Source organism: Mus pahari, chromosome 11, assembly GCF_900095145.1.
Source record: "Mus pahari chromosome 11, PAHARI_EIJ_v1.1, whole genome shotgun sequence".
NCBI lineage: Eukaryota > Metazoa > Chordata > Mammalia > Rodentia > Muridae > Mus > Mus pahari.
This window is the reverse complement of record NC_034600.1, coordinates 37769086-37791951: the sequence shown is the minus strand read 5'-3', so window position 1 is coordinate 37791951 and position 22866 is coordinate 37769086. Positions and strand designations below refer to the sequence as shown.

General features: G+C 40.9%; 1 pseudogene; it reads right to left on the bottom strand.

The window, feature by feature from the left end:
* Positions 1 to 824: 824 nt before the first annotated feature.
* LOC110328871 lies at positions 825 to 1123 on the bottom strand (annotated as a pseudogene).
* Between the last annotated feature and the right edge of the window lie 21743 nt (positions 1124 to 22866).

Here is a 22866-nt window from a genome sequence, read left to right as displayed (position 1 = left end):
AGCACAAGAATAGATAACAGGTAAAATAAACTACATGCATCGAGGTAAATAAACCATTATTGCTAAAAAGTAGTTTCACCTTTTTAACTTATTTAAGGTGACCAGAAATCTTGAAGCTGTATCTGCATATTTTTTACTGAATTATACTCCTCTAGACTTTTCTATTACACAGCTTAACAGGGTAGGGAAAGGCGGCTTTAAGTCTACACTTAACAGCTGTAAACAAAGGTAAACAACTGATCACAGCTATAACTTTTTTTTTAATAAGCGTTAAATACCCTTTATTTGATATCATACATAAACCACAGTAAATGCCTTTCAGGGGTAAAAGGCAGCATCCTTGATGTAGGGAATTCTAATTAAAACAGCATTGTCAAGAATAGACAATTGCCTCCTGGTGGTTAGCCATTGTCTGTAAGAGGCCAGTGAACACAAACTGAAACACAGGTGGATGTTCTTGCTTCTGAGACAGTGATAGAATTTCCCCAGTGTTTAAACATATTCATATACCCAGTTATATAAATCTAAGCATAAAACCATTTAATAGGTTTGAGGCGACACCCCCTTATTTATAGAAAGTAAAACATTCCTAATTAAGTTCAATCCTATCTTGAGAAAGGGAGAGCAGTGATGGCAGGGGTACAAGGAATTGTTGCTTTAAAAAAGATCGTACCCACTTTACGACAAGTCAGTTTTACTTAAATCAGGACTGCCCAACAAAAACACTGTTAGCCACTCATGATCTGAATTTGGTGTATGAATTAAATTATGGTATACATTAAAAGTCAAGAGACATTTGTTTTCTAATAAGTAAGGCAGTGGAATTACTCATTAGTAGCCTTTTTAAGAAAAGCTATTAGGTCTGCCCTTTCTTAATTGCAGCAAAGATCATTCTTGTTCCGGGGATGTACTTGGAATTCTCTAAATCCTCCATCAGGGTATCCCCTCCCCAGGTGAGGCCTCTGTTCTTGCTGGCATCTGTGTAAGAGAATCCAGCGGCCTCAGCTGACTTCCACCCAAACAGACCACGGTCCAGTCTTATGCTTGCCTCCCTTTCCACAGTGTGGTACTGGACACACTTCTGAACAAAAATCTTCTTGCCCTTTTTCAACATCACCAATTTTTAATTCGCTCCAGGTTGGTCAACACCACAAATGTCCAGACTGAAAGACAGACATCCTGCTCTCCATAATATTCTTATAATATGATAAACAAATATACATCATTCTCTCTCTCTCTATTAGAAACCAGCTCTAATGCAACCAGACACATGGTAGGAAAGACAGCTATTTTAAAACTAGTAAGGTACCCTTTAAAAGTTATAAGCAATTGTCTATTCTTACTGTTGTATACATCAATTCATCTTTTAGAAGACCTTCCTTTGTTTCATGAAAATAATTGGAAGAAGATCCTTTCTTTGACCCAAAAGTAAAGCAAATGTATGCTCATTATTTTTGAAGTAGATTGTCACCCAATAACCTAGATGCAAATACTTCAAACCGACATGCTATAGATTGTATTTATCATTGCAAATGCATTTATTTTTAGCAAGAATACATCCTTGGAGATTTATCTAAAGCCAAATTTGATTTTTTAAAACTCGACTGACTGTGCATTATTCTTTCTCCCTGGCATGTACGTGTGTACATGTGGACATGCACACACATGTCAGTTCCATCGTAAAATTAGCCATCAGAGATGTGCAGCCAGAACCAGATGAAGAGGAGATGGATACGGAGGCACATCTTGGCCTCTTACTGGGGAGGGGGATGTGTGGATTGAAAAGGAACCAGATGGCAGACACTAAAGTTTAGCCTGGTTTGAAAACTCACATGTGATGTTATTTCAGGTGGTATAATCCAGACTTTGGGAGATCCACTGTCAAATTGTGTGACTGCCCTGTCTGGGCACTAAGAGCCAGACCACACAGTGTGGTGAGAGTTGCTGGCCCTTGAAGAAAATGCCTCTGAAGCTAAGGGAGAGAAATCATCCTTTTCTCTGAATGGCAGTAGCAAATCCAACCTCTGGAGAAGAGGACCTGGAAAGGCACTGCAATGAGAGCCGGCCACTACAGATGGGGCAGCAAGCTGAGGAGACCGAGGGCAAGACCCCGGCCAGAAGGAACCTGTCATAAGGGGCACAACCCAGAAGCAGAAACGTAGCTGACATTTTAGTGCTCCTCACCTGGCTGGTGATTCCTTCTTAGCATTGCTAAGCTGCCTGGCAAATTGTCTTAGCTCTCAGACTTTGTGTGGGCACTGTGAGGTTAAGGGCACTAGATGTGTCTGTACTGGAACGAAGCAGAAAGAGGAGTCCAGGGAAGTCAGATATGACCTGGCAGGAGCTGCGCACCTCTCAGGACTCCAGAAATCATCTAAACAAAGGATGGCTGGTAGAGGTGACCAGTTACATCCAGGAAAGATTGGTGTGAAATATGATCATGACTGAAGTAACTGGGAGGTTCTCCGAAATTACTTTGAAGGGGAGAGTACAGTAGGAAAACGAAATCCTAGTAGAATTCTGTTGAGTGCGGGTAGAGAGTTTGTCATCTCAAGAACCTAGGACCTGGTACATGGTACCAAAATGATCGATCACTGAGTGTTACGCCCTCAGTCCTGTTATCCCTGGGTGAAATTAGTTCATCTTTAGGTATTAGAAATATTCACTCTTATCATCTACCCTGAGTATCCCTCCACATTTCCCAGTATCTTATACCTAATACTATGGAGGAGGGTACAGGAAAGAACAAAGAACACCTAAACCATTCTGTGCTCCCCTCTTGCTGTGGCAATCTAAAAGGTGACATATTCCAGAAGACATAGGCAAACCATTGAAGAACTGCCATCTGCCTGGGCCCTAGTGTGTGGACCAGAGGCTGTCATCAGCCTGTTTAAGTATATAATATAAATGAAAAATAAACATTAGTGTCCATTAAATCACTGGGAACTTTTAAAATTACAGAACAACCTAGTCTTTTTTTCTTCTTCTTTATATCTATACCATGTAATATGATTAGCACAGAAACAGAAATAAATAGTTGGGAACATCAGCTATTGTGAAGGTCTATGTCCTGCTTGTATTCAGATCTCTTCCAATCCTCCTCTATATTCTGAGGCGCAGCACAAAAGGACTGGCTGTTTCTAGGGCTCCTGGATTACAGCTGTCAGCCAGTAAGAGGAGCTACAGGAGATGGGTATGAATCGAGGAGCCAGGGTGCTTCCTCCTCCTTTGTATGTTGGTGGAAAGCTCTAGCAGAAAGTGGATTTGTAGATGGAGTGGTGGGGCACGCTTATAACCACAGCTCAGGAGGGCAAGATAAGAAGAGAGTTGCAAGTTTGAGACCAGTCTGGGCTACACAATGTACCCTGTCTTTAAAAAAAAAAAAAAAAAAAAAAAAAAAAAAAAAAGGAAACAGAAGGCTGGTGAGATGGTTCAAGGTTAAGAATGCATGCACCTGAGTTTGGTCCCCAGCACCTATGTAAAGAGGCTCTTAACTGTCTATAACTTCAGCTCCAGGTGATCTGCTGTCCTCTCTGGCACCCACGGGTACCTGCACACATAGGCCAGAAAGACAGACACAAATGTGCAAATAAATAAAAATAAAAGAAGTTCTTTAAAATAAATTAAAAAAAAACGGACCTTTAAAATGTTAAAAACAAGTAATGAATGGGCTAGAATGAAATAGTCAACAAAGATATCTATAGAAATGAAGATCAATAAATACATATTCAAACCCCAAACAAAAACAAACAAATGAAAAAAAACAAAGAACAAAACCCTTGCAGACTTTATCATCAGACCCATGCTAAAAGAAATGCTGAAGGGATGTCTTCGTGACCTCAAATGAAGGCATTGAAATAAAGGAGGGGCTCAGGACCAGAAATGGTAACAACATGACTGAATCAGATGAACGTTGACTGAGCAAGACTAAAACTGTCTCATGTGATAAAAATACTCAGGAGTAAAAGTTTTATAAAGTCTTCAAACTGTCATTTGTTGGAAAAGTACTAATTTCAAGAGATTTTTAAAAAGTCAAGGATGTTCCCTCAGGATCTTTGGATAACTGTTAAAAGAATAATAAACATGTATAATTGAAGAGGGGAGGGTGGATTAAAAACTATCTGATTAGTCCTGATTGATATGTCAACAAAGGGAACTGAAAGAACCTGAAAACAGATGGAACAGAATAGGAAAATGGTAAATTTAAGCCAAATATATCAAGATAAATTAAATGTGATTAAACATTCAAATAAAAAGTAAGTATTATATTATGGAACTAGTCTAGATGCCCACGAATGGATAAATAAAATGCAGTGTATGAATAATGGAATTTTTAGCTCAACTACAAAGAAAATTAAATTACATCTTTTTTTTTTTACAAGAAAATGGATGACTCTGGATAGTCACATTAAGCAAAATAAACCAGATTCACAACTCACAATGGTGGGGACTGAAGGTGTAACTCAGTTGGTAGGAGCCTTACCCAGCATGTATGAAACTATGGGTTCAATCCTGAGTACCACATAATCATGTAGCACATAGTTATATTATCAGCACTTTGGTGAGTATGTACATGCCCAAGGTATCCTTGATGACACAGTGAGTTGGAAGCCTGGGCGGTATGACAATATATCTCAGATAGAAAGGAAGGGAGGGAGGGAGGGAGGAAGGAAGGAAGGAAGGAAGGAAGGAAGGAAGGAAGGTTGCAGTACATGTTTTCAACTTAGAATATATGTATACATAGATATACATATACACATATATACATGAATCTCTTCAGTAGTTACCCATTACCCTTGCCCATTGACCTCAGTCCTTGCCTACCTTAATCTCCCTTTACTCTTCCTCTCTACTTCATGCTTGTGGCTCCTTGTCAGCCCCCTCCATAGGTTTCAGGCATAACAAGAGTCTTTCAGCTCATCAACCAAACTAAACACTCCCTTTGGCTCCTTGGAACTCGGTAGCCAACTACCATTTGGTTTCACACTGGGCCTAACCCCTGTTCATCCACCTCATTCTCATCCCTCATCATCTGCCTGTCTTTGCAGGAACTGAACTTACCTCCTTATGGCCCCTAACATGGCTGACACAGACTAAGGCTTGGAAAATACTTCACACCAAGGTCATTTGTCTTCTCTCCTCCTTGTGGCAGAGGGAACTGACTCAGGTGTTGCCGGCTTGTCAGCTGTGACTGTGTCTACATCTTCTGTTTCTAGGACAGTGAATTCAGCTCCCATTTCAAGGACCTTTCTATGTTGACAATACTTCCCCTGAACTACATGGTACCCTTGCCCTAAGTTAGTGGATCTGCTTGTCTTTTACTGTAATTTCCTGGCAATCAGCAAGTTCTAGCCCCTGTTCTAATAATGGCTGTTTTGTTTTGTTTTTTTAATTTGCCAGGTAGTGATTATTATCATCATTATTATTGTTGTTATTATTATTGTGCTTGATTTTAAGTGAGTGATCCCTAAGCTCTAACTCCTCCCATTTATCACTCAGATCACTTTAGAAAAAGATGACGATTTATGAGGCAATATGCCTGTTGGCTGGCCCCGGATGTTACAGGCAGTGACAGCTTGCTTCAAGTGCCCCATGGTTACCACATCCCTGTCGACACAAGTCATCAGAAAGTGAAATAAGTAAAAGAATGAGTTTTCTGATCTGTAGCTTTTCGGGTCTGGTAGCTTGTTTTAGCGGAGCTTTCATCCACCTATAAGATCGTAGACAAACTCTCAACTCCTAAGTTACCTAGGCAGCAATCACTAATTCTTCCTGAGTCCAAACAAGAGAATGGAAAGCATTTGGGGAGGGCTCCTAAGATGGATGAAGTGTCTACTGGGGACATATTCAAATACAAAGAGCAAATTTCAGTGTTGTAAAAATAAACATTTATAAGATTTTTCAAATACTGTCTCCCCCCAATATAATTTGCATCTACTAAGTTTGTATGTGTATGTGTATGTTTTTAAACATCTTGACATTTGAATCTCATGAGAGTCTATTAGGTATTCCTTAATAAATTATTCGAAATCTCATTAATTTCTTATCTTCAAGGTGCTTCTTTTTAACAAAAGAGCCTTGAATTGTAAATCCTTTTTAAGGCATTTATTAGTAGACATTCCCTGTGACCTTTATGGCTATTATTTTGGCAGAACCATTACAAAAATAAACTTAGTTCCTGGAGTGTTTAAACAAAAAGAATGTACTTGGGCTAACTTTCCATCTAAAATCATGCAAAAATACTCCAAGGATACAGAAGAGCCGTTTTGCTTAGAAAGCCAATCTTTTTAATTCTGTCTCTCTCTCTTTCTTTTTTTTTTTCCCCCTCTGTGTAGACTAAACAAATAAGTCACCACAGGCACTGCACATTTTTTCTATTCCTTTCTCTTGGGATGAAATATGAAATAATCTACAAAGTAATTTGATCCAGCAATTAAAAACAAGGACATGAATTACACTAACAACTGTCACATAGGAAGAATTAATTCCCTCATAACGCCGCTTGATGTTACAGACCCTGGGTGATTACGAACAGATTGTAATTGGAAAGGAGCCAAACCAATTCAGGTATCTCCGAAACACAGGGGTAAACCTCAACCTGCAAAACAGACAGCATTTTTACTACCCACAGGAGTATCTTTTTGCAATCTGCATTCGGATGTTTACCCAGCAATTACCCAGGGCACCCAGCGATGCAGCCGTCCAAGGGACAGCACGTGGCAAGGCCACAGATTCTTGCCGCTGCAGAGAAGCATTAACGTGCAGGTGATGAGAGGCAGACTTTCTGGAGTCTGTTTCTAGAAAGGCGGTGCCCTGAGGATGGAGGGTTGGTTGCTTTTTGGTTCACAGTCTAGGTTGTCGGTCTAGGTTAATGCCCAATAGCTGGTTGGTGTGGCGTCAGTCAGCAAGCAAAGGACATCAGTGTATTGGTTACTGGCAGACGCTAATTTTGTTTGTTTGTTTGTTTGTTTGTTTGTAGTGGTGTGCAAATTTTAAGGCGCTTTTCTGATACTTAATCCTTTCTAGTTTAAGGTAAGGTAGTGAAACTCCTTACTGAGGAAAACTGTTGTTCCTCTGTGAGGTAAGAAGCGCTCGATCCGAGGAGTGAAAGATCCACAGTACCCCCAAATACATTGACAAAAGCAGCACACAGTCATTGTTTTAAACAGGCACAACTAACGCACGACAAAGAAAGAAACAAAATGCCTCCATAATTAATCTACCCAGGACACCAAGCATCACCATGATGACGTTTTGCTCTCCTGGCGTCTGAGGTGGGCTCTGAGGTCAGGAACATTTTGCATCCTGTTTTGTTTCATTCTGTTTGCTTAGAATTTGTCTGATACATTTTAGCATATCATCAAAAATCCTTCTGACATATAATTCACAGCAGCTGCACGGCAGCCTATCTCTTGGATGGTCCAGAATTTATTTAAACAATCCCCTGGTGCTGTCTTCGTTTTTTTAACCACAACATGTCAACATGTTTTCTTTTCCCTTTGAGTGATTTTTCTAAACAGGGAACTAGCAGGTCAAAGGATATGAACAAACTTTACAAGGTTTTCTTTTTTTAAAGATAAAACTATTACCTTCCCTGATTGCAACATTTAGCGAATGCCACAAACTGTTTGTCTTTGTGCACACAAACAATTAACTTTTCTTCCATTTTCTTTCTTTCTTTTTTTTTTTTTTTTTTTTTTTTTTTTTTTTTTTTTTTTTTTTTTTTTTTTTTTTTTTTTTTTTTTTTTTTTTTTTTGGTTTTTCGAGACAGGGTTTCTCTATATAGCCCTGGCTGTCCTGGAACTCACTCTGTAGACCAGGCTGGCCTCGAACTCAGAAATCCTTCTGAGTGCTGAGATTAAAGGCATGCACCACCATGCCTGGCTCTCTTCCATTTTCTTGCACCATGCTTTCCTTCCTTTCTGTCCAAGAAAAAAAATGGAATCATATCACAAAAATAAAAAACAAGAACAAAAAACCCTGGTTTGCAATTTGCTTTTTGCAGCTAGAAATGCACAGTGGACATGGCAGACATAACAATTTTAAGGATCGTGGTGTAGTTAGGTTCATGGTGGTTGGCCAACTGATTCCCAGAAAGGCCAACCCTCTCAATAGGCAGTGAAGTACCACCTCCTCATGCGACCACCCATGCCATCGAATTCTGCCTTTACTATAGTCTTTGCTTTGTGGGCATTTATGTGTCTGTGATGTTCAGCGCTGCTTCTCTTCGCACTCTTTCTTCCTTGCGACTTGTCTATTTTGTTCACTGTTATCTTGTTTGTATATTGATTTTTAGGGGCCTTGTACATTATAAGTAGCTTGGGTTTCTTTTTTTCTTTTCATTATTATGAAAAAATATTTTTCTTGTTTTGTGCCTGCCTTTGAGTTTTGTGTATTTTTAAATTTGACGTAAAAATATTATTTAAACTTATTTCTGTCCTCAAGTTATTTCTCTATTGTTTTCAAGTGCATGGAGACCAGGACTTCGTTTTCCCTTTGTGATTTTATTTCACACTGCCTTGTCCGATCTGTGGATCCTCAGAGAGCATTGTTACACATGCAAAGATGGCTTTCTGAGGGTACCTTCCCTTCCAAGTTGCAAGTTTCACCTAGCAGGCAAATCGACTGTTGTTATATTGGACTTATCACCTACCACACTCTTCAACCTACAGGAACCCAGGGAAGTGAACAAGGATAGGCCTCACTGGGGGAAACAAGAAGCCAGCCCATGCCAAACTCACCAGAATTTGTTCTCCTGTTCCTACAGTGCTGCAGATATGAATAAAATATTATAAACTGTGCCTGAAAGACAAAAGGATAGACAGAAATGTCAAATCCATGACATGCGATTGTGTATGGAAAGAAAGGAGTCTGTCTGAAATCTGATTGAATTCTAGTTACGTGGCGCTTTCCTAATGAATAACCATGGCCCTTTAATTTTATGTTAAGTGCTTAATCATAGGGCTTTAATTCTCCTTATTATGTTTTAAAAGGAAAATGCAAATGTTGCCTGTGCTGGCCTGCAAACAGCAGGAAAGAGATCTTTCAGGTTAAACTTCTCCTGAAAGGAAGGCCGGCCGTTTGGTTTGCCCGTAGATTTCTTCAGAAGTGCTGTTCCCTTATAGATTTTGGCTTCTCAGCACGGCCTATAGGGCAACTGTGGGTTTTCACCCTCTGAGGATCTTTTAAGGACATTTTGAAGAGGCTGCCTTACTATTGGCTGAATCTGAGAAGTGAGGAGGCACAAACACCTCCATTTCCAAAGTACTTCTAGAATGAAAACCGCTGACCTTGTGGGAGGGAGGTATGGTGAGCGTCCGACCCATGAAAACCAGCCACACACTGTCAGGTTAGCTTTACAGAAGTTACATCAAAGAACAGTCACAGCTGATCACCTAAGCAGAGGGAGAGGACGAATGCTTAAGCCTGGGCTACAGTGTCATTTGGAGTTGACACATCCTGGTAATTCACAATTCACTCTTGCTTATTATCATAGAGTTAGCAGATTGCAGCTGAACTCACAGGCAGCCGCAATAACACAGTACTGCTAATGCCACACGCTGATGTTATTAAAAACTCTGATTCATAACGCAGATAACCTAGTCGTGCCCTGAGCGGTAAGTATTAAGGCAGAGAGGGAGAAACTTGGGCCCAAATGTCCTGCATCAGAAACATTCAAAACAAGAGCAATATTGCTGCCAATCAAGCCCACAAAGCCAATCGGACTGAAAGACCAGATTTCCTGATTAGACATTTGCAATCAGTTCAGATTTTGGAAGACGCAAAGCTATGTGGAACAAGCATTATTAAACGTTTCAATGTAATATAGTCACTTGAGGCTTTCCAGCACCGCTTCAGGATTCAGTTTTTGACGCATCTGCAGCCAAGTGTCTCCTTGATTATTATTTGGCATTTCTGCCTTTATGGAACAGCACAAAGCCTCCAAAAGTATGCACCTGAATGACACAGCAGGTACATGGAGATTAACTCTCTCCTCAGTTCCATACCGGGCCTATTAATGACTATTTTTATAATATGAATGAAAAGATAATCCCATTCCAGATACCTAATTTGACCATTACCCCTTTGAACAACAGCAGAAAAAAAGGGAGGAGTGGGGATGTTCGACCTTTTAAAAAATGTTAATGCTTAAGTAGCAATGGCAGAAAACAGGAAGCAATTCTTTGCACACTGCAGATATAAAGGATTTTCTCCCCCAAAGAGCAAATTCTTCTTTTCAAACTATAACGGCTCTAAGTTTTCCTTAGAGCATCAGACTTACAGAGAATCTGCTGGAGGAGGGAACGCCTCAGTGTTAAGTTCTCAGTAATAAAATTCTTCCTGATATCTAACTTGAATCTCCTCTGTGCCTGCCAGGTAGTTCATTCATCACTTCCCCAGGGCTGTTCTGTGTCCAGAGCACAGTGGCAGTGCTCCCAGAGATGAGAATATGGCCTGGCTTTATCTTTAGAGCATCTTTAAAATATAGATTACAAGAGAGCCCTGACTACAAAGCGCTGCGCAGCGGTATTTAGAGTGCTCCATGCTCTGCAGACAGAAGCCTGCCGCCACATTAATTCATCTCGCCCCGTTCTCTGTTCTCATTATAATTTTATCTTAGGAATTAATACATTCTGCCATCTTCTATTCTGGTTGCCATCTAGAGAAATCCGTGAGGCTGAATACATTTTGTACCACTTTGTTCTGCTTATAATGTTAAGATGTTTTCAAGAATGGATTAGTTCAATGACACTCTCCCTGCTTTATCTTGAGAATGAGAACTCAAAACAGTTAGAAAACTCCATCCAGCATTGGCACGGATGTGTCTCGAGCACAGAGACTGTAAAAGAAGAGAAGGGATGAAAATGGTTTCACTTGCCTTTGTTTTTTAAGACTCTTGGAGAAAGGAACATGCAGAGGGCATCCGCAAATAGACTTAGCTCCTGTCAATGGCTGAAGTTCTCAGCAGCAGCTGACTCTTTCCCCAAATGAAACAATTAGAGGTTCCTCTATCACAATTCCACATTTAAAAAAGAAAACACAGCCACTGGGAACAGACAGAGAGTCAAATTCAGAATCTTTGGAACTCTCCAAATGCTGCGGTCACCAGGGTCGTATTATTACCAAAATAAAACTGATAAAAGCCAATTTTTTAAAAACATGAGATCAGGAGGAAATGGCCCTCTGAAATAATAGCAAATTTGCAACAATGTTACAAAATGTAACAAAGCCCCCCTTTTTTTTTATATCGTGGGACCAGTTATTAATTGGACAGAAAGTCACACCACAGAAATGGCTACAGTCGGAAGCTGTTTCCCCTGCAGAAGTGCAGGATAAACTTATGATTTGCCAGAAGGAAGGATGTTCATCTACTCTCCATCCCTTACCTGAAGCTTCTTCCCCCTCACAAATGCCCTAGACCATTCTATCCTTTCTTATCTGCTTCCCTGTCTTATTCCACAGCACACATTGATGACATAAACTAGGGTCACATTTTACATCAAGAAAATAAGTAAAGGTAATTGGCTACTGTGTCTCTGGTTAAATTAGTTCGTTGAGTCACAGACACACTGCTCCACTAAAGCTCCTCCTTCCTTCTATCCAGTTAGTGCCTTCTCCACTTCCCTAGTGCATGCTGCAAACCTAACATTTATTTTCTAATTTATGTTCGCCCCTCCTCTCGTGTGTGTGTGTGTGTGTGTGTGTGTGTGTGTGTGTGTAAGTGAGCAGACAACTTGGATGAGTCTGTTTTCTCCTTCAACTCTAGGAGTCTGTACTGGTTAGTTTTATGTCAACTTGACACAATCAACTGAAAAAAATATTACCATGAGATGGGCTGTAGGCAAACCCGTGTGAGGGGGACTGTGGTCATTCAGAGATTCNCCAGTCTGACCATGAATATGTTTTTAACAAATAAGAGGCTTTATAAAATAATGGTCAGGATGTGGGTACTGGCCAGGTCCATACCCGAGACTCATGCTTATAGTATGGGGCCGAATAACATTAGTCAGGGGCTTATAAAGGCAACAGTCACAAGGCTTCCCACCTTCATGTAATCAAGAGGCAAGCACACATCCTGACATACTTCCTGCCTGTGTATAATCAACCACGCATCCTGTGTACGCCAAGCTTGTTTACAGAAGCAAAAACACATGGATTTGTTATTTTACATGGGCAATAGCCCGCAGTATCCCCGGGAGTTATCTATCCTTGAGCAAGTGGGGCTTACAAGTAAGAAGTCTCTTAAGCTCAGTAAATGAAACTTAAAGCAGAATGTTAGCCATCACACCTGTAGGGCATCGTCTTAATTAGTGACTGATGGGGGAGGGCCCAGCCTACTGTGGTGGTCCTGTGTTCTATAAGAAAGCAGACCGAGCAAGGCATGTGGAACAAGTCAGCAAGCAGCAGATTCATGACCTCTGCATCAGCTCCTGCCTCCTGGTTCCTGCCTCCTGGTTCCTGCCCTGTTTAAGTTCCTGCCTTAACTTTCTTCAGTGATGGACTATGGTGTGGAAATGTAACCCTTTCTTCCTGAAGTTGCTTTTGTTCATGGCNTTTTATCACAGCACTAGTCGTCCTAACTGGGATAGAGTCCCAGAATAGAACTCGGGTCATCGGGCTTGGTGGCAAGTACCTGTACCCAGAGAACCACCTCACCAGCTAATTGGTTTGTTTAGTTGTTTTGTTTGGTTTGATTTTAAACTGGTTAGAGGTTTTGATCGCCTTAAAAATATGTTTCAGTTTCAGTTTCTTCTTAATTCTCTGATGAAAGGATAACTTCTTTTTGGAAATAAAAGTCACCATAAAAAGTCTTTCTCCAGTACCTTCCTCATAACTGTGTTTAAATGCAGATCTCTCTTCCTTCCACCCAGTTAGGCACTGGGGTCCCTGTTCCTTCTTGCACTTGGGAGTTCACAGTCCAACCAACCACAGCCTCACCACTCCCAGGGCCCATTCCTTCAGTCCCAGACACCCTACACATTCACCTTCTACTTGCACAGGGTTGACTGTCAATACCATCTTAAGTCTAAAATATACATCAAACCTGGAGGGTTCTTAGCCCCAAACATTGCCCCATTACCTTGCCTTCTTTTTAGTAGTCTTTTATCTTGCCACCCAGCCAAGCCTTTTCTCCCCTGCTGTTTTGTAACTTCCCAGTGTAGCTCCTGTTGCTCTCACAACTCCAGAAAACAATCATGACCCCAGTATTGACCTATCTAATGAACATGGCTTCATCTATAGCTTCCTTTTCCACAGTGTTGACTCACTCTTCCTGCTTGGTGCTCAGGGTCTTGGCTTAGGGATGTGACATTTCTTTATAGTCTTTGCCTTCTCAGAGCTGGTCCTCCGCTTCCTTTCTTAACCCCTCGGTACCTCCCTGTTCCTCTGCCTCAGGGCTCTTCTGCCAACTGCTTTACCTTCCATTCCCCCTGCCATGCCCCCAGGGATGACCTTGCTGGGTTCCATGGCTTTTCTAGATCTCATTCTCTACAGATCAGATTTAATCTTTCACCTGAGCCTCGAGTGCTGAAGCCCGACTCATCATCTCTCGTGTTTCTGAGTAATGTGGTGTGACAGTCGATTTTATGTGTCAACCTGATTGGGACAGGGATATGGGATGCCTTGATGGTGGGTAAAACATAATTTCTATGTTTTCCCATGAGGCCATTTTTTTGGATGACATTCGCATTTGGATCACTAGCCTGAGTAAAGGCCCTCACCTATGTAGTGGACATTAGCCTTATCTACCAAGGCACCAAACAATAAAAATGAAAGGCTTGCTTTTTCTTTTTTTGAACTGCAACATCCTTTTTTTTCCTGCACATAGAAATCAGTCCTCCTGGGTTTTGGATCTTATGATTCCAGAACTTATACCGCAGGCATTCGGAGCCTTAGAATGTAGCTCTTGGGGATCTCCAGGTAGCAACTGGCAGATCAGCCTCCAAAATCATGTAGGCCAGTTCCTATAACAAATCCCCTCTTACATATCTCTCTCTATCCTATTGATTTTTGATCCTCTGAAGGACCCGGACTAATATAGTTGAGATCAGCATGACTTTTTCGTCAATACCACCTGTCTGTCAAATTCCAGACACTCCCACACTGTGGCCATGTTGGGTGAAGATACAGTAGCTCATAATATTTGTGGGAAACCCTCCAAGTAATAATACAGTTTTTACAACTGGCCGGCTTCAAAATAAATACCAGAATGATTCTTTTTCTAAACTTTCTCAAGTACTGTATCAGATGGGGGGAATTTACCCCATCATGCCAGGCTGTCATACAAATAACCAAACAATGTATGCAATTATCCATCATGACCAACCATCACAGAAGCCCACTCACTCAGTCCACCCCTACTTCCTGGGCACCTTCCAATTCCAAGTCTCTGGCTCTTGGATTGTGAACATTGGCAGAATTTCCCATTGGATGGGGTTCACCTGTATTGCTGAAACAAGAACAAGAGACTCAATCTGGAAACAGTTCAAAAATCAGGAAGTGGGTAACATAGCAGTAAGCCTTCTTCAGAAAATTTCCAGTGAGGCCCATTTTTCTCAGGAAAGCAGGGAAGTGAACATCTTAAAATGACCTCTCAAGACACTGAACATCCATTTTATACTCAGGGAAGTCTTCAATGAGCTACAAGTATGTAATTTAAATTTTTAACTTACTTAGCAGTGTGAATATGGAGAAGGTAATTGCATGTCACCAATTTAGAAATGTCAATTGGAAGAGAAGTTGTCCACATCCCTATGGCATTTCATAGGGATCCGTTAGATAGTAGGAACCTTCTTTATAAATATGTAAAGAGGCGAGACTAGGGCTATTTTATGACACCATTTATATTTAGTTGCCTCTTTTATTCTAAAAAAAAAAAAAAAAAAGTATCACTGTTGCTGTTTAGAGCTTAAATACAGCCTCCAGTGAATGAGGAGGAAGTGAACAAACCATACCTCTAAAATGACCAACTAAAGTCAATTTTTAAAGCTCTTCAAATGATGCTCTTTTAAAGAACCAGCAGTGACTTTTGTTGCCAGAACAAGCAATGGGTAAGATATTCTCTCAAGTTCATACTAGCTGTCCACAGAGATGCTGGATTCTCACTGGAAATGGAAGGGTTCAATCAAGTATGGAAATAGAATGACTGATTTTTACCTTGAATGACTGACTTTCACCTTGTGTTGCTCATGGCCTCAACACAGACGGGAATTTTAATAAAATATAGTTTGAATGGCAACTGTTATTAAAACACTACTCTGTATGGAAAGAAAGTCTCCGTCACTGAACTAATGAGCAGACGTTTTCAGGTCTTCCATTCATTTCCTCTAAATTTCAAAGGGAACATCAGCCTTGGCAGAGGCAGCCTTTGGCTTCTCAAGGGGCTACCTTGCATGGTACATTCAAGGTGATTTCAGTCTGCCTTCTCATCCAATCCTGGTTTTCACAGCACTAGTGACAATTAGCTGTGATTGCAATGGCAGCCATGCTGATGGAGACTCCGGGCTGTTTGGGGTTGGAGCCGAAATGACTATACTCATTTCTCCAAAGACCATGGACCTTCAGTGGGTAATGGCTTTTTATCATTAGATTCTGAGCCAAAATTCAGCTGATAGACTAAAGGTGAACTGTTCTATTCCCCATTACCCTGAAGCCCAGCATGGTAGATCTTATTTGTGTCATGATCACTTCCAATACATTCTTTATCAAATTTATTACCACTTGAAGCTTAGAGGACTTCCTCAGTGCCAGCCACAGTTTTTTAAAAGTCGAAGTAAGGTGTATATGCCTGTGTACATATGTGTGTGGTATGTTTATATGAATGCATCACACGTACATGAGGGTGCATATGCACATGTGCTCATGCATATGGAAGCCATAGGCTGATTTCTCAATCATTCTACACCTTAGGTTTTAAGACAAGCTATCTCACTGAACTCAGGGTTTACTGTTTGATTACACAGACTGGTCAGTGAGTTCTACAGATTCATCCCTGCTGCAGATGGGTTATAAACATGTGCCATCATTCCCGGGCTTTCATTTAAGAGTTCTGGGGATCCCAACTCCGGTTCTCATGCTTGTACAAAAGATGTTTTTACCAAATGAGCTATCTCCTCATCCTAGAAGCAAATTTTGCAAACAAAAAGAAAAACTATAGAGAGGGTTATAACTTTAATTTTTTCAAAGCCTACTTTTAATGATGGTTCTTAATTGCTTTAACCTCCTTTCTACCCCACCACCCACCAGGGGTAGTGGAAAAGAAAGTTATTAGTATATGGGTGAAGTGTACCTGTTTAGAAAGGGTTCTTTGGAGCAAATTCCACCTGTGTTGGCAGGAAATCAGCAGTTCAGTTCACAGGTCAGCAGTGGCAACTCAATCCACTTGCAAACACTTCATGGACCAGCATCCAGTTCAGTAGTGTTAGGATAGCAGCAATGGTGGTATGACCTAGCAGGAACAGCCAGGCCTCAGCTGAATCTGCACGAGTCAGCAGGAGACATTGAGACCAGCAGGAACACCAGAAGTTCTCTGCCATGCCTCTCTCAACGAAGTGAAGATCAGTGAAGACGAGAGACCAAGAAGCATTGTACAGCAAACTCTACCAATAAGCCAAGCCCCCTCACAGTCCCTTGACTCCTATTTATAATCCCTCCAAGCATCATGTATCCTCAATGGGTCTGACCTCATCACATGTCTTGCCACAGCATGTGTGTCTGTCTTAGCAAAACTCCACGTGAGTCCGTCTCAGCTGACATCACTTTGCCACTTGGCCCAAGTCCAAGGAAGCAGCAAGATGCTCCAAGCATACCACCAGGTTTTTTTTGTTGTTTGTTTGTTTTTTTTGGTTTTGTTTTGTTTTGTTTTGTTTTGTTTTTGTGCATTTCTCTCTATGGAGTCCCAATAAATGGAGCTCAACTATGCAATGTATGGTGGACCAATACATGTCTGCCATTAGCGAAGAATTCTTCATCTTGTGTCTTTTCATGTGCTTGCTTTGGAAGAACATCCTTTCTCACCTGTTTCTGCTTCAGGAAAGCACACCTTCACGTTTGCCCTAGCAGAACATCATCCAACAAAACTGACTCTCCAAAGAACCCTTAAGTTTCCACTTCAGAGGGTGTGTTAGATTACACAGTGTGTGTGTGTGTGTGTGTGTGTGTGTGTGTGTGTGTGTGCGTTTAACTGAAAAAGATAAAAATATGTATATGTCAGTTACAGCCAAAAAAAAAAAGTCAGGCATCTTAGCACAATATTTTCCACTATAGTACAGTTTCTATAACTAAGAAGATTATAAAACTTTTATTTTGCATCTCAGCCACTTTTTCAGCAGTATATGTAAAATAGAAGCATAAATATATTGTTTATTTAAACTAAGCATTTGATTGTAGTTCAGAAGTTCAAAGATTACTATAGAAAGTTGGTAAGTGGATCCCTGGGGCAATAGGAAACAGGTTTTTAAAATTTATTTATTTTATTTTTTTGGATCCCTTAAGACTCATTTCCAAACCCTGTGGGGTTTTATCAAGCTGAGCTTCGAGTATCCTGATCTTTTCAGACTCCAATTAACTTATGCTGTTCTCTGGGTTTTAATTCTGCCCTGCCTTGCTCATCTCCAGCGAGAAGAAAACTAACGTTGGAAACATGGTTAAACAAAGTGGTGACTGGGAAATTGTTTTTTCAAAGGGGGGATATGGGTTCCCAAGAGAGAAAACAAACATCCTAAGCTACTTGGACTACTACAAACAGAATCTGTGACAATGTCAAGAACCAGAATATAGGGCAACAACAAAGGAGGACACCCACCCAAAGAAGCAGGGGCAGCGTCTGGCGGGCCCGCTGAAAATGCGTACATTTACAGCTCTGGGAAAGGCAGCTTTCCTTTCCTGTCCCTCAGCCTTTCTGCCTGTGTCCACAGCTTTGTTGCACTCATTCTCTGTTCCCATCAGCCAATTCTGAAGTCGCTGAAAGAATTGGTTTTTGTTCCTGGCAGCCTGTAGTCACAACCAGCAAATTTAAACTCCTGGCTAGCTTCAAAGAGCAAGAGAGAACAGGGGTATCTCGCTTCCATGTGGGAGGGAGGTGACTCTGAAGTTTTTATAGAGAAGATAACCATTGCACGTGGGCAGGCCAAACAGGCCTTGGAAAAAGGCCCTAGACTTGAGTCAACCATGAGTAAGAGTTTCTGAGCACAGTGACTGCAGCTAGTCACACACTTAGCAAGGCTTAGACTAAACATTGTGGCCTGTGTGCTTTCTCTGGTGTTTATTGTATCCCATTTGTAGAAGTATCCATAACATTTTTAGAATTTTTCCTGTACATGCGAGTTTATAACATTTCATGCAAATGGCCAACGTGAATCAGTGCTTACCCTGACTAATACCCAGCACTGGACGAAGCACTTGTCTTCTCTTGGTTTAATTTTACAATTGTAGAAGAAAATGTCTCATTCCAATGCTTATTTGTTGAAATAGTATAGAGTTCCATTATACAGCTGATGTGAAAACCAAGGATGACTTGCCTCAGGGGTTATGCAACTAATAAACGATGGCATGATTCCACTCAGAGGTATTTTTAGGTCCCAAAGCCACGTTCTAAATCCTTACCCAGTAGTACTCTGGGAGCAAAGCTTCAAGTCTAACTTTTCTAAGCCTCAGACTCCACAGTCGGTTTAATGAGAGGTTAGGATGCTATGACTGGCCAGTTCTGGGATGGTATGGTCTCTTAAAATCAAAGCAGACAAAAAGGAGTGTTCCTGGGCCTCCTCTACCCTGGCAGCTCTGCTTAAAGGCACAGAGCATGTAAGGTAGTCTTTTCTTTGATAAAATGAGCCCAAGATCTATAAGCTGGTCTCAGCCTTTTGGTGAAAACTCTGAATATATCTATATTTTCCTTCAGATACAGTGAGTCTTAGAATGTCCATCTTCTTAGAAAAGAGTCCCTCTCTAGAGTTCACGTACCAGCAACTACCTCTTTTTCTTTTCCTATTTTTGTTTTTGGTTCTGTGGCATGGTCTTTTTGCCTTTTCTTAAAAGAATAATTCTCATAAGAGTTGTAAATACTCTTTTCCCTGAATAATCTTGAGGCATGGGTTCCAGGAAGCTTGTGAATACCAAAACTCATGGATGCACATGTTCCTTAAGACATATCTGCATATAGTCTACAAACATCATCCTATGTGCTTAAAACTATTTCTAGATTGCTGCTAATATAAATAGTTGGTTTATGATTTTCTTTAGGAAGTAATGATAATGATGAGTCCTGGACATGGTCCATATGGACCTTTTTCTCTCAATATCTTTAGTCTGTGCTTAACGGACTACGCAGGTTCAAACCTGTAAATACAGAGGACTAAATCTGCATGCTGCTACCATTTCCTCATTTCTTAGTGTGCGTGCTGCGTGTGTGTGTGTGTGTGTGTGTGTGTGTGTGAGAGAGAGAGAGAGAGAGAGAGAGAGAGGGGGGGGGATATGTCACACATGTGAGAGTAGCATCCATGTGGAGACCAAGAGTTGACATTGAGCATCCTCTTCAGTCGTTCTTTCCTTTATTCACTGAGGCAGAAACTCTCACTGAACCAGGAACTTGGGATTTGCCTGGTCTAGCTAAAGCTCTAGCCAGTATATCTTGGGGAATTTCCTGTCTTCTCCTAAGCACAGGGATTATAGGCAGGTCGCCATGCATGCCCAGGTTTTAAAAAATCATATTTATTGAGGAATGCATGACGTGTATAGTGTGGGAGTCACAGGCTGACCTGCAGGAGCCCATTCCTTTCCTTCAACCAATGATGTGGCTGTCAGGGATCAAATACAGGTCCTTAGTGGCAAGCAACTTTACTCCTGAGAGGACCTGCCACCTGACCTATACAGCTTTTATGTAGGTTTTGATGACCCAAACCCTCATGTTCATGTAGTGCAGTAAACACTCTATGTTCTCAGCCATCTCTCCAGCCACATGCCTCCCAGTGTTCTTTTTCAATCTGCTCCAACTAGGTTTCCACTGTCAGTCCACAGAAACCTCTCTTGTCAAGCTCTCCATCACCCTTCATAACATCCTTCATCTGGCCTCTCAAGATGTGAAACTTTAGTGGTAGGAAATAGAGAAATATAAAACAATGAATGAATACCTACAGACAAAAACCACATACTTATGAAAGATCTTTATTGGAACTCAATAACTAAGCGTTAAAAGTATAAGTACGTATTTTTTCATGAAGTATCTTAGTCTTCCAAAAGTCTCTTTTTATGGCAATGCTATTTGCTGCATTAAAAAAATGGCAATTACTTAGTTTATATTTTACTTCAATAAATATACCCTCCCGTTTTACTACTGCTCTATATAACTGGAATATACACCAAGAGTGTGTGAAAAAATGTTTAAAACTACCTAGACCAAAGGGAATCGCAATGGTTTCTAGCTGCAGGAGTTCATCTGAATTGCCTTTTCCATATTCAGATAGGAAGACAGGTTAGAGAGTTAATAATGTCTGCACTGACACATAGCTGCTATGTACGCTTGGGACTAGAAGCCATCCCTCAAAATTTGAACCCAGAGTCATCCCATTATAGCATGCTTCTTTGGTATATCTCAAAAGGTTAAAAGATTTGGCACAATCACTATTCCTCTGACTAGTCAATGCATGGTACTGACTCACTCACTAATCTCTCTTCTTTAATCTATCTGTTCCTAACCTGCTATGGGTATGTCACTAGGCATTTGGCAAGTGGTCCCACATCATACTCTAGGTATGTCAGCTATAGTAATTGGGACTGAAAATGCTTTACCTTATTAAAGATTAGATCATACTTAAAGTTACACTAACAATAACACTATTTTTATCCATTTGTATCACGCTGAGTAGCATGTACTGTGGGAAATGGACTTAAATTTGGTAGGCTAGGAACTTGGTCTAATGGCCTTGTGTTTCAATCCATCATACATATTCTCCCACAGGCATGGAGTGTCCACATTTAACTGACACCTTCATGTTCAGCAAACTAATGCCTTTGAGATGATTAAGATGCCTAGGAGACACTCTCATATTGCTTGGGTCATCTGGTTATTAAACATACCAAGGGAAAAGCAGAGATTTCTTGAGAAAAGGAAACATTGAGGATTTTCCTAATGTTCTTGGTGGGAGGACCAGTAGAGGACAAGACTTTTCATTCTGCTTGGCCAAAAGCCAGCTGAGCCACCTACTAGGGGGACAGCATCACTGTGAAGTAAAAAAGTTACCACCACCACCACCACCCCGAAAAAGCAGAGGTTGGGACCAAAAGAGACACAAACCTCCAGCCATTTCTCAAAACATGGTACCACACTGAAAATTATGATAGGTTGTCTCTATTCGTACCCAATTTTTTCCACTATGAAATTAACATTAACAAGGGAGTTGAGGGAGGTGTTACCACCTCCACTTTCCTGCAGGCCACAACAGCAGGTGTGCCTATTTTCAAAGGAAAGTGAAATATTTGCCAAATCATTTGGCACACTCAAACTCAAAATGTGCCAAATTACCTGTCAAACTTAAATGGCCTTTTAAAAAGAAAAGACAAATGGTCTGCCCTCCTTCATCTGCATGGACCCACACTGCCATCCAGTGGCTCACTGTGTCAGTCACAATGGGGCTCCATTGTCTTCCAGGGTTTGGATCCAAGCTAAACACCCTGTCCATGGCATTGGCTCCTTCTCTACTCAGAGCCTTTGGGGCTGAAAAAGATGCAATGGGTTGCGTGTAAGTTGGATTAGAGGAGACTTGGTGCCAAGGCTTGGATGTCTTGCCTATGGCATCCAAAAAGAGTGTAAGCTGCCTGTAGAATTTTCCAACCAACAGATATTCAAGTGTCTTTCTTCCACATAATCACTGATGAAAGAAAGAAAGAAGAGAAGAGAAAAGAAAAGAAAAGAAAAGAGAGAGAGAGAGAGAAAAAAGCCCATTATCATACACAGGTGTCTTTGTTTAGCCCCATAAACACCTTTCCCTCATGGATAACTAGGCCAAGCAGAACATGGTGATCCATTTTATTTCCACATGGCAAACAGTGCTTATCTGTAAGTCCTTACTTGTCTATGTTCTCCTTTAAAATATCCATTTTAATGGGTTGAACTTGTCTCTGCGGTGAAGGTAGGGAGTTCCAGCTATATGAGGTTGTGGGGCATATATAGAAGAAGAAGAAGAAGAAGAAGAAGAAGAAGAAGAAGAAGAAGAAGAAGAAGAAGAAGAAGAAGAAGAAGAAGAAGAAGAAGAANAGAAGAAGAAGAAGAAGAAGAAGAAGAAGAAGAAGAAGAAGAAGAAGAAGAAGAAGAAGAAGAAGAAGAAGAAGAAGAAGAAGAAGAAGAAGAAGAAGTTCATAGAGAAGGGAGAAGAATGAGATACAGAGGCAGACTCTGTAGGCTTAGATTTTTCCAAAACCTACTTTAATAAGGGTTCTTAAATGCTTTAACCTCCCTTCTTGCCTACCTTCCACCAGAGGTAGTGTAAAGGAAAGGTTAATAGAGCAAAGGAGGATGTGGGACTGTTTGGAAATAGTTCTTTTGGGTGATTCCAGTCTTCATTGTCAGGATATCTGCAGTTCAGTTCACAGGAATTAGCAGCAGTAGCTTGATCCACTTGCAAACACCATTCACGAATCAGCAATGACTGTTTGATCCAGAGGAAACCATGAGGCTCTGCCAGTCCACCCAAGTCCACAGAAGTGGCAAGAAGCCCCCAGAATATCATGAGAAGTTCTTTGGTGTGTTTTTCCCTACAAAGTCATGACAAACAATGATCAGTGAAGAAGGGAAGGTGAACCACAGCATGGCATCAGTAAACCCCAATGAAGACCAGCCAGCAGAGGCAAGGTGAACCAATGCCAGAATGTCCTCCA